This window comes from Brachyhypopomus gauderio, chromosome 3 (genome assembly GCF_052324685.1).
Source record: "Brachyhypopomus gauderio isolate BG-103 chromosome 3, BGAUD_0.2, whole genome shotgun sequence".
Lineage (NCBI taxonomy): Eukaryota > Metazoa > Chordata > Actinopteri > Gymnotiformes > Hypopomidae > Brachyhypopomus > Brachyhypopomus gauderio.
Window position 1 is genome coordinate 17,367,603 of NC_135213.1, and position 12,754 is coordinate 17,380,356.

The 12,754-nt window shown below is 43.7% G+C and overlaps 1 long non-coding RNA gene across 2 annotated transcripts in view; it reads right to left on the minus strand.

The window, feature by feature from the left end:
* Nucleotides 1–203: 203 nt before the first annotated feature.
* The window catches only part of LOC143510499 (uncharacterized), a 43,464-nt gene continuing 30,913 nt past the window's right edge, over nucleotides 204–12,754 (minus strand). Inside the window, exons 1-3 of one of the 2 annotated variants that reach the window (XR_013130010.1) lie at nucleotides 7,703–7,964; nucleotides 5,597–5,678; nucleotides 204–589 (exon numbers count right to left, since the gene is read on the minus strand). This is a non-coding gene — a long non-coding RNA (uncharacterized LOC143510499). Of the gene's footprint in view, nucleotides 590–5,596; nucleotides 5,679–7,702; nucleotides 7,965–12,754 lie in introns of those variants that run through there. The other variant, XR_013130011.1, reaches the window with a different exon arrangement.

Consider the following 12,754-nt stretch of genomic DNA (forward strand, 5'->3'; position numbering starts at 1 on the left):
TCAGTGAAGCCCTGTAAACAGGATGATTCCCAAACCCTCATTTTTGTCTTGTGAAAGATGGTTGCAAGTGAGTGTTTAGAAAAGACTTCCAAGTTTTATTGAAAACCAAGATCACTCATTACGAATGCAGAAATGTAGAGCAAAGTCCAAGTGGAGGAATTCAACCCTAGTACAGTAACGTTGCTAAAAACTACTGTTGTCATAATACCTTAAATTAATGCTTTATTTACAATTTAAATTAACGCTTTCACACAGTGTAAAGTTGTATAATAACTGATTCAAGAGGTGTCCCTTTTTTGCTCTTGAAATGATGCCGTATGTGTGTATTTAGATTTCCACTGCTGCCATCCGGGAGGCGGTAATGAACACTCCCCTCACTCTGCTGTTCCATCATCTAATGGGAAGTGACACAGTCATTCAGTACCTCATGACTACACAAGAGAAAAAGTGACATGGGCATTCTTGATTCATGTGAGCATGATTGAGCCTTCTTTCCAGTTGTGAATGATATACAAGACCATACAGAGGACGACTTTTCTTCTCTTGAGTAAGAGCCATTCCACTGTGCACGTGGAACTGTAGAGAAAGACTGCAAGAAGCATGAGGGAAACATCGAATGTTAGAAAAACATCAAGATGTAAGAATGTCAACTTCCCATATGACCCAACAGGGCTATTACAATACGCACAGAAATTAAACCCATATTTTCGCGAACCCAACTAACTTTGCCAAATTCATCCATTCCTGTAATTCGGCCTTTTTATACATTGTTTACTGAAAGTATCAAAACATTTCATTTAAACCCAAATGCATGTGCACATTTAATCCTCTGACAATTTATCTGCTGCAGGGCCACAACAGTCAAAGGAAGACTAAACGAATAAAATTACCTTTATCATTTTTATGCTGGTCTGAGTGCTTTCAGTCTGCTGATTACACACTAGCAGTACATGCTAAACAGTTGAGAAAATCTTTCATTTCAGTACAAATTTATACAAACAACAAGGAAAATATGTCATATGTTTCCCCACAAACTGTGAAAAATGTGTACTAAAGAAATCTTTATGAAAAAAACATGAAGACAAAAATGTTTATCTGGGGCCTGGAATGACAAAAAGGAACATAAGGTAGCAATTAATGACAGCAGGCACACTGAATGAGAGAGAGAGAGAGAAAGTTGAATAGGTATGAATGAATGAGGTATAGTGCTCTAGCATTAAGACTCTTGGGATGCCTGGGACGTGAATAGGATCTGACATAGGTAGAGATGAGCCAGGGACACTGCAAGGTCTTCAAACAGATTTACTGCCTCGCCACAGGAGACTTTTAACCTGTCAGGTCTCATCCCCTCACCAAGACCAGTCGTGAAGAGGTGTGAGACTGGAAGCAGCATAGCTGGGAACTCCATGTCTAAGCTATGAGGACACAAAGTCTTAAACACTGTTTATCCATTCACTTCACCATTATGAAGATTATGACAATATGAACTGCTTGTCGTACTACAAACAGTACATTAGCATGTGGACTGTAAGATGATATAGTTACACAGATTTGGCAAGGGTTCTTCTATGGCAAGGGGTGGAACCTGACACTTTGTATTTTCTCCCCTCCATATACTTTTTCTAGGCCACCATATACTACACACACTTAGTTAACTCCACCATTATACTACACATGCCTTTATACTGTAGGTACAGGTTGACTGGAACCATGTATGCAAATTTGACACTCTAGGACTGGTACCAATGTGTATATGTGACGCTTGAAGGAGGAGGCACGACGAGCGTCGAACGGTGCACATGAAACGTTTAATAACACCAATAACAGGTGTAAGCTCCGTGCGGAGGGCAAGCACATACAACTGACACTCACGCAGGCACGAAACTTTAGACAAAGACGAGCACATTGTGCGAACACACATTAAATAGGTGATTAACACATACCCTTGTGATCTCGAGACAAGGGACAGGTGCGACTACGAAAACGCTCACAAACAACCCACACCCACGGAACTAGAAATATGGACATAACTGCACGCAGACGACATAACAACACGCCCACAGGGAAGGGTCCGGAGCTGTGACCGTGACAGTATAAGCCATACCCCAGATTTATAATCAAGAAATCATAAGTCCTCTAAAATATTTTTTTTAAGTTCATTATTTTTATAGACACTGGAAACAATCAATATTTGAGTCATATTTCATATGACTTTGTGTGAAAAAAATGTCACATTTAATAAAAAGATTTGAATTCTAATCTACATCTAATTCTAATCCAGTGGTTCCCAAAGTGGGGGGCGCGCCCCCTAGGTGGGGCGCAGAGCTATTGCAGGGGGGGTGCGGAGCTTGGAAGTAAAACACGTGCACATGTGTCAATATTAGGGATGCACCGATTCCGATATTAATGTGACTGATCCATAAAAACAGATCTATTCAGTCTAATTCTACGCTTGTAACGCTTTTCGGAGTTAGTTCAACCTTAAATATCCACTCTGTCCCAGATAGAAGTGAACTTGGACAGTTAACAGGCGAGTGAAACATGAAGCACACAGAGGAGAGGTGAATCACTGACTCGTACTCGCGCTGGTGCTATTCCACTTAGTCCGTTTATTTGCTGGTTGACCAAAATAAACCTGGGCTCCAGCACTACTTGACTGTTCATACATGAACTGGTGAGTTGTCCAAAGCTCATTGAATGCGTTACTTACAGAAATAAAATAAAGATAAAATAAAGAGCAGTGGTCTGAGTCGGGTCTACGGCAGAAAGCTAAAAAAACAACAATATTCCATACGCGCGCTCAACTCGCTCCCTTAAAGAGACAGTACACATATTTCTGGCCGTTACATGCTTTGTGCTCTGCGTGATGTCTGCGCTAGCAAACTAGCCGCATAGGTACTATAGCTGTTTCTCTTTCATCTCCTTATTTATTTTAAATTATATTTAGAATTCTTGAATCAAAGGTTTCTTGCAGTTAATTTTTTTCATGTTTGACCAAAGTTGTGAACCTATTGTTTTTGTCAGTTTCAGGTTCTTTGATATTATTTATTTTACATTCAGTGTTATATTCATAATTGCACTGACTGAACAAATGCAAGTTGTGTTGTTTTTACACGTTTTTATGTGTGTTTAAGTGTGCTATACTGGTGTAGAGTTTTCAATAAACTTGTAATTCAGTATGTCTGTGCTAAAAAAATGCTTTAAGTCAATTCAGCACTGTTTTACTCTATCAGATCGGTATTGGATCGGTATCGGCCGATACTAAGCCTCAGATATCTGAATCGTTATCGGAAGTGAAAAACGTGAATCGGTGCATCCCTAGTCAATGGGGGGGGGGGGGGGGGGGGGCGCAAAAATATTCTCATCTACTAAAGGGGGGCACGACAGAAAAAGTTTGGGAACCACTGTTCTAATCTAATCTAATAAGAGTGGATGTCATGTAATTATCTACACCTAAATGAAGGTAAAACAGAGGTTTTGATTTTAGGAGACGACAATACCACTGTTAATTTACAAGACCTTGGTTGTTTGGCCCTAAGGATAAATCCTTATCCTCGTAATTTGGGGGTTATTTTTGATAGGAAGCTTACTTTCTCAAAGCATATCAAAAGGCTTGTTCAATCCTCATATCTACAATTACGAAATATTTCTAAGATTAGACATATATTACCTTTTAAAGATTTGGAAAGAATTATCCATGTTTTTATTTCATCTCGCCTAGATTATTGTAACGGGCTATTTACATGCTTAAACACAGCTTCAATGGCACAGCTTCAGTTAGTCCAAAACTCGGCTGCTCGTCTACTTACTAGAACTAAAAAAAGGGAGCATATAACTCCTGTTTTAGCATCGCTTCATTGGCTCCCCATTAAGTTTAGAGTTGATTTTAAATTGTTGGTTTTAACCTTCCAAGCACTTAAAGGGGATGCTCCGGAATATCTTACCGATTTGCTGGTCCCTTACTCTAATAGTAGAACGCTAAGGTCCTCCGGCCAGGGGCTCTTAGTAGTGCCTAGAACAAAGCGAAAAAGGAAGGGGGATTGTGCGTTTGCCGTTCGAGCTCCCCTGTTGTGGAATAATTTGCCCTTGGAGATAAGGCTTGCCGAGTCCCTTAGCCTTTTCAAAAAAAGGCTAAAAACACATCTGTACACTCTAGCTTTTGAAGGGGTTTGCTAACTAAAATCGTTCTGATCGCTGTTTGTATGTGCTTATGATTTTAATTATTGTATTGTACTCAAATTGTGGGTTTGAGTTTGTAAGCCATCTTTTTATTTTTTGAAATCGATTGGAATTTATTTAATTATTATTGTATTTTATTACTACTTCTGTGAAGCACTTTGTAGGTTGACTTGAAAAGGTGCTATATAAATAAAATTTTACTTACTTACTAATCTACAACAAAAGGAATCCACCAACAGTGTATTTGTCATGGTACGGCGGGCCCCCTACTGGTCACACCCGTTTACAGCGGCAGCTGTCCTGTAGTTGTTGCGTTGTGTTCGTCCCTCAGGTGGGCGGAGCCCGTGATCCGTCTCACCTGAGGGTCATTTGTTTGCCTATATATGTCTTGTCTTTGTACCAGTTGACTCCTGGTTATTATATCCTTAATTTGGATCAAGTCATGGGTTTTTGGTTTGCGCACTTTTCTATTAAACCATACATTTTCCCTGAGACTTGGCGTGATCGCTTCCTTTTTATTTCGCTCTGCCCGTCACAGTATTTACAAGACGGTAAAATCATGTGTTCTTGTTTGTGGCCATTTCAAAGTCTCATCTGAAACACGTCTTCCCACCTTTGGAGTCTTTTGTTCAAGGCACAAACGGTAAAGCGCAGCTATTCCAAAGGCTTGGTTGTGCCACCCTATTTATAGGAAAAAAGTAATGTAATTTCCTTGCATAGGTTAAACGCCAGCAAGTCTGTCGTATAGAAGCTCCTTCAGCTCAAGTGAGATCATGCAGTCTGTCAAAGAATGTGGTCAATATTTCATCTGCAGCATCGGATACAGCGTGACATGCAGTGAACGTATAAAGCCGCTGAAAACTTAAGACTGCTGTAATCGCACAGTGCATAGCCAAGTTCTTTTAAGGCTAAGATATACTTGCTGTTAACTACGCGTTCGTGTACGCATCATGGCTGCTTCGCGTATCCTGCGTTGGTTTGACGCATAGGTCTTGCACGTCCTCCAATAGTTAACGCGACGCGTACGCGAACGTTGTCTACGCGAACGCATGGGCAAACAGCAAGTATGTTTCCAGCTTTAGGCTGCGGTTTCTGTTAAGGGATTTTGTATCAGTCAAAGAGTGAATCTGGATTCCATCCGGGAAGTGGGCAGAGAGCGGGTGTCTAGTGTTTGTGCGCCAATGCAGAAAGAGAGAGAGAGAGCGTGATGATAAGAGGTGATGAGGGTTTTTAACATCTCTGATGCATGTTCAGCATAAGTGATGAAGTAATAACTGTAAGGCATCGCGAGGGGCTTTCGGGCATCTGCTTTGTGAGAAACATTAAGCATTCCCGTAATTTCCACAGCCTTTGAACACGCGTGGGTACAATGTTCCTGTTAAAATGTAAATATTTAATTTGTGTATCATATCTCTACCTTTTGCATCTTGTGGTTCCTCTGCGTCTAACCTCTGCTTTAATATGCATAGGAATCCATTCACCACGGCTTGCTTTGTATGCTGTCACAGAAGAGAAATGAGCTTGTAAACTTAGAATAGCGAAACAAATTAATGAATGTTTTGTTTATTTGTTTGTTTTTAAGTTCCTTTAATGATATTTAGTAGACACAGTATAGCAGTACATCTCAGTATGGCAGTATCTTACAGCAGAGAGAATTCCCCCTCATCCACAACTGGCTCCACATCCAAACCCACCCCTGCAAGCTTCTGCCAAGATATATTTGGAGACTTTTGATGAGCACATTCTCAGGCTTGTGGGTAAAACATTTTTAAGCATGCGTAGAGAGAACCTAAAAGAAGCATTGGGGTCGGAGTTGGGGGGTGGGACCTAGATGATAAATGGATGTGCTTGTGCTTGTAAATGGAGCATACACTGAACGCATGCAATGATTATTGTGGACTCAATCACATGAACTTACCAGAAAGAAATTACACATATATTTCTAAGAAAAGGGTATATTCAAGCTGTTAAAGCAAAGCTTATTTGCAAGTTGAACAAATGCCTATTACGAACTGTTGCAACAGGCATTTGCAGCAAGCAGTAGTGCAGTATGCCTGTTATGAACCTAACTGAAGTGCAATGGGTTCACACAAAGCAAAATTACAAATCAGAGGCCAGACCTCTCATCATATGAATGACAGGAGTAGCACCACAGTGAACTGACCTGAGGTTTAAACCTTAATAGATGATAGATGAAGTGGGGTTGGCCTCCTGTAAGCCAGGCTTCCCACATAACCCAGAGTTATTGTATCGCTGTTTGTGTCTTTTCACCCTCGCAGGATTACACAGCTTGAATTTACCCTTAATTGAATATTGATTTGTTTGTTTCACTTATTTTGGATTTGATTAAATATTTGGCTCAGACATTGCTCATAAATGTCAGAATTTTAAAATTCCAGATCGGAAGGATCTTAAGTGAAAATACGTGGACAAAATAAAACCCATCATCAGTGCACTCTGAACTGTCACGTCCAGCACCTCTCTCCTCCCTGGTCCCGCCTAGTTTTTCCCGTTCCCTTGGTTTCCCCTCTGTCTGCTGCGCCCCTGTCCTCAATGTTCCCAACTGCGTCTCGTTTCACCTCCATGTTTCTGTGTATTTAAACCCCTCCGTTCTACCCCTTGTTGTCGGTCATTGTACATGAGTCTCCCTTTGCCTACATGCTCTTTTGTGGTTTCTGTTTATAGATGATTCCTGATGTATGTTCCTGGTTTCTTTCTCTATGCTTCTCTTAGTTATGTTTTCATTCCGTTGCCCTTACGCTCCGCTTCACGTTGTCTGTCTTGTTTGTCGATTGTATTTAGGTTCCATGTCGGCTATGTTGTACTCCGGTTGTGTTTCTCGATAGTTTAGTTTGCTTAGCTTTTGATGTTTTACCTTGTGGTGTTCTGTTGTAGTTTTCCCTTGTTATGTTTAGTGGTAGTCAGGATCAGTATTCATCCGCCGTCAGGTTTTGTTACTTTCTCTCTCTCTTCCTTTAGTTACCGCTCCCATCGTTGTTTAATGATTCTCCCTTTCGTTTCTTTGTCGGACATTGCTTTGTTATGATGCTGTACCCACATTCCCTATTTAGTTGTCTCGTATTCTTGTTTATCAGTAGTAACTTTTCTGTATTCAGTGTAGTCCCTATTTGCCTTCTGTGTTGTAGTGTTGTGTTTTCTTTTTATTAAATATTAATCTACTTGCGTTTGTGTCACTCCTGCCTTCGACAAGCGTTACATGAACATTTCTCTACAGCAGGTTTAAAAAGTTTTTGTTTGAAGACCAAATGAATCTTATCCTCAGTGTTCAGTTTTCTGTTTGATTGTCTGATTTGTTGAACACCGATCTCTTCCCTTGCTTGTGGTTTGAACAAAGTGCCGAGACGGCCTTGAACTTGAGTGACTTTGAAAGAGAGGCTGTGTCATGTCTGTGTGTGAGCTCAAATTGACATAACTCCTTGGGCAGACCCAGGTGTTACAAGCTGCTGTTTAAATTGGAACTCTTGTAGCATCATATACGCAAATGAAACATGTAAAGTCATACCTTTCTGGAACATGGTTCTTAAAACACTTCAGTCTGTGACATCCAGGCACAGCGAACAAAACTCCTTGCTTTTCTTCCAAACGTCACAAATTTATTAATACACAAATAGCGCCGATAGCGCATGTAGAACATAAATGACGTGTTCACACACATAGACTCAGATAACGAGTGATGACAAGACGAGCCACAGGTGAGACGAATCAGCACAAGACACAACCATAGACGACGTAAACACACGCCCAAAAGGGAGGGGCCGGGGTCCTCAACTTGACACAGTCTACAGCCTGTTTAACATGATTGTAGCACTGTTGGAATAATTCCCTGAAGACACCTTATTGACCAGGGTCTGTGGGGAGTATGAAATCAGTATGAAAATGTGAGGTGTATATGGATAAGGTAATATAACAAGGTAGATTTTTAAAAAATATTTAGACTTGGGACATTCCATATATGTAATTAACATATCAGTTTTTTTTTTTTTCCTGGTTTAGAGCTGAGCGGGATTACAATATTTGATGACTGTGAGACGTTACTGTCACGGTGCTCCTTGCGCCCAGATAGAGGGACACACCCACTCACACACATACACACACACACACACACACACATACACACACACAAATTGCTCGGATTCCATTCCCAATCACCTGAGTATTAACCATTAATCACTGGCATCTGTTCCTTGTTTCGATTCCCCTATATCTAGCCCATGGGTGCCATCTCCAGTGTAGCGCTCTGTTCTCGTCTAAGAATGCCCCGACCTTGTCCGAGTCATCGTCTGCTGAGATCATGCCTTGAGTGATTAGTGCCAGCACCTTTTAGCTTTTGTATGCTAGATGCTATGATTTGTGTTAGTGTTTGCTTTATGGTGAATAAAGAAACTCCGCCACTACACTGGCAACTCGTTCCCCACCCGTCACCATCACAGTTCCAAGATCAGCATTAGTAAGCACTGTGGGAGGTACACAATTAGCTGATGGAACCAAAGGTGCAAGATAATAAGTGAGGGAAAAGAAAAGAAGAAAAAAAAATAACTCATGCTGCTCCCAGCTAATGATTACAGTGGTAGGTAACAACTGAGATTTTGCTTTGTAAAAGTTTTGTGAGTTGAAACAGCATAAATTGTTTCAGCAGGGAAAATAGTCGAAATCAATTATTTTCATAGCTGGAAGCTCAGTCACAGGTGGTCAGTGGAGAACGCATCATAACGCAACGCTGCTGCAAAACCCTCTGTCATTTCCCATTTTCTCCTTGTGACTGAGAGACTGTTGTTTCATAATATTGGCCCTATAGGTTGGTAATATTATATTTATTATATTGCACCCCCTTGTTTAATAAATTATGCTTAAAGACAATATTATAACAATATTATCATGGAAATCCACACATAGGAACCATAGTTGTATAGTTGGAAATTGCCCTGTTAATCAAAATGAGCTTAGCAGAAACAGCAGGTACAATAGCACTGTAGATAGCGAATGTTTCATCATTATAACAAGACAAAGTCAAATTCTATTTAAAAATGATCCCTTAGTAGTTTTGAGAGTTCACATTAGCATGTAATATGGTACATGTATTTCCTCTTATAAATAGAAGGTGGATTTTTAGAATCATTTATTAAATAATGATGAGGTTATAGGTGTTACGGAACAGCCCCGGACCCTTCTCTGTGGGCGTGTCACTATGTCGTCTGCGTGCAGTTATGTCCATGTTAGTAGTTCCGTGGGTGTGGGTGGTTTGTGAGCGTGTTCGTTTGTTACACCTGTGCCTTGTCTCGAGGTCACGTGGGTCTGTGTAATTCACCTATTTAATGTGCGTTCGCGCGGTGTCGTGTGCTCGTCTTTGTCTAAAGTTTCGTGTCTGCGCGAGTGTTGTGTTTAATTAAATGTTCAATGTTCACCGCAAGACGCTAGTCGTGTCTACTCCTTCCTCCAGCACCACAGCATCACAGAAAGACGAGCCTACAAAAACAACGTATGCCAGGATACGCTACCCGGGCACCGAAGGGGAAGAGAAAGAGCCGGCGTCGTCACGGCTCTTCCCCAGTCCGGCGTCAAGAAGTCCCCGTCACCGAGCAGCAGATGAAGCAGGACCCCGTCTGCGCTTACCTGCTCTGCGCCGCTCGCGAGACGGAGGATGCAGAGAGGGCGGACTACTTCCGCCGCTCCGCGATTCGCGTTTGGGAGGAGAGACACCCCCACGCGTCCCTGGAGCTGCCACCCATGGCTGTGGGCAGCAGTGCAACGGAGGAAGACAGCGCTCAGCTCCTGGTCCTCTCCGAGGAGGAGGAGACCCGTGAGCCTCTAGTGGTGAGCGTAGGCGCCCTTGCCCTCACTCCTGAAGAGGAGTTCGGGAGTGAGAAATCCGGAGAGGAGGAGAGTCCCCCCCCATCCGTGTTTTCCGACGAGGAGAGTGAGGGCGAGGCCAGCTGCCCTTCCCCCACGTCAGCGGCTCCCCAGGCGTCGGACGAGGAGCAAGAGACCTGCCTCACTCCACCGGGCTGCCCCGACACCAACGAGCGCCCCGAGAAGGCAGAGGACATCAGCCCTCCCCCATCTGTATACTCCAAGTCTACGGTCTACTATGGAGAAGGGGAGACCGTCAGTCCCCCTCCGTCCCTGTACTCCGAGACAACGGTGTACTACGGAGAGGGAGGGAGCGCCAGCCTACTTCCGTCCGTTTGTTCGACCCCTTCCGGGTTCGACAGCAGGAGCGAGGGAGAGGATAGTGCCTCGGTGGGTTCGGCGGACACCGTGCGAGGAGAGAAAGGGTGTCCGCTAGGCAGAGAAGCCTCTCGGGCTTCGTCGGGGAAGAGCAGCATGAGCTGGTCGCGCTGCCCAGTCTCAGACGACGAGGAGGAGGAGCCCATGTCCCTGGATCGGTGTGCCTCGGAGGGCGAGGAGGAGCCCATGGACACATCGAGGGACAAAGCGCTGGTGACCCCGGTAGCACGGAAGGGATCTGGCGCGGTCGGTGGTTCAAGGTGGGGTGTTCCCCAAGCCTTGGCTCTCCTCTTGGGCGCCACTGGAGCCGGGACTCGGCGCCGGCGAACTGCAGTGGCTTCTCCTGAGGCGCGCGGCGCCGAGTCCCGGCTCCAGTGGCGCCCAAGAGGAGAGCCAAGGCTCCGCAGGGAAGGCTCTCGGGCGCAAGGACCAAGGGCGCACCGGGAGGAGTTGCGCACGCCGGAGGCGCGGCGCCAAAGACCGAAGGGACTCCGCCGCCTGTTTCGCCTTCCGCGCCCGCTCAGCCTGCTTTCCCTGGAGGGAGAGCGTCACCACTAGCGCTTGGGCAGGCGGTTCAACCTTTGTCATGGCTGCCTGTCCCTGTTTGTTTGTCAGCCCCCGTATTTCTCCCGAACCCCGTTCCCTTTTGTGCCCTTTATGTTCAGTGTTCCTGTGTGCGTGGTTGTGCTTGTGCCTTTGTTTAACGTGTTTTCCCCTGTCTTCCCAGGGAGGGTGTGCTAGAGCGGTTCGCGGCGGTTCCCGCCGTCGGGGGTGACGGCTCTCGGAGGCTCGTGATCCCGGCGGCTCCGGACCTGCCCGTCGGTGTTGGTTCGGGGCTTTCCAGCTGCGCGGGACGCTCCGGGAGTAGCGAGCCCCTGGCGGGGGGTTCTGTTACGGAACAGCCCCGGACCCTTCCCTGTGGGCGTGTCACTATGTCGTCTGCGTGCAGTTATGTCCATGTTAGTAGTTCCGTGGGTGTGGGTGGTTTGTGAGCGTGTTCGTTTGTTACACCTGTGCCTTGTCTCGAGGTCACGTGGGTCTGTGTAATTCACCTATTTAATGTGCGTTCGCACGGTGTCGTGTGCTCGTCTTTGTCTAAAGTTTCGTGTCTGCGCGAGTGTTGTGTTTAAGCTGCTCGCGCTCCATTCGGAGCTTCACGTATTTGAGTGTAATTTAATGTTCAATGTTCACCGCAAGACGCTAGTCGTGTCTACTCCTTCCTCCAGCACCACAGCATCACAATAGGGTAAAATATGGTATATATATTTATTTTTGTAAGAACAATACTAATTATAAAATAGAAGAATTGTATTTTAGAAATGATCACAATAATTTCTAAATGAATTCTATGCATTGTACTGCTGGGCCATAAAACAATCTCGATTTGTTTTGTGATAATTTTTTCCTCGATGATGATAAGCTTGGGCAATAGAATTCAATAAACATTGGTTTCCATTTTCTGCCTTAAGTAGCGCTGCCAATGGAAGCAATCTAATGATGTAGCGCACTATCAGGCTGCACGCTGAATTGCAAACTCTTTTTGTTTATAGATAGTGCTGCACCGTTTGCTATGATGGATAAATAAAGATTACCCCTTATTCATGCTTAGAAACAACGGAAATCACTAATATCATCTGTAGCATCTTTATTTGTGTGCAAACGAGAGGAGTCGGATTCTGCTGAGGAGTCAGAATTCGGAACAGCGCTGTTCACCATAATGAAATACTGTATGCAAGGGAATTTATTCATTGTCCGTGACGCTCAATCAGAGCACTCTGACATTTTGTTCATTCCCTTATCGGTATGTCTGCCTCTTAAAAACTTTTCTTTCTCTTCTTATTAAACTTTGGAACTCTTTCCTGACACCTATGTGCTGTGAATCTGTTAACACACAGACTGAACAAATTTATAATGCTGTTTATGAACCCTGGTGATCTATATCAAAACCTTTACACTGTATAACAACTCTTGTGAATAATTATCTGCATGTTTTTATCCAGAAACAAGAGTTGTGTTATAGTTGTTTTCACTTCTCACTTAAACTATAAAGGAAAATTATTTTATTTCTATCGTGATATATATTGATATTGACTGATATGAAAAATATTGCGATACGATTTTTTCCCCATATCACCCAGCCCTAATGCATTGTATAATAAAGGTGGTATTCCAAGTCTTCATAGTCATAGTCTGTAGGTTCACAGAGGCCCTTCCATCTCCCCCTACTCATTACAGTCTTGCATGCCAGTGCGCTGAAGTGTGTCTTCCTGTGCTGAAGTGAGTCAGCTGAGCAGCATGTACACCAAGCATAATCAGTTGACCGGCAGTT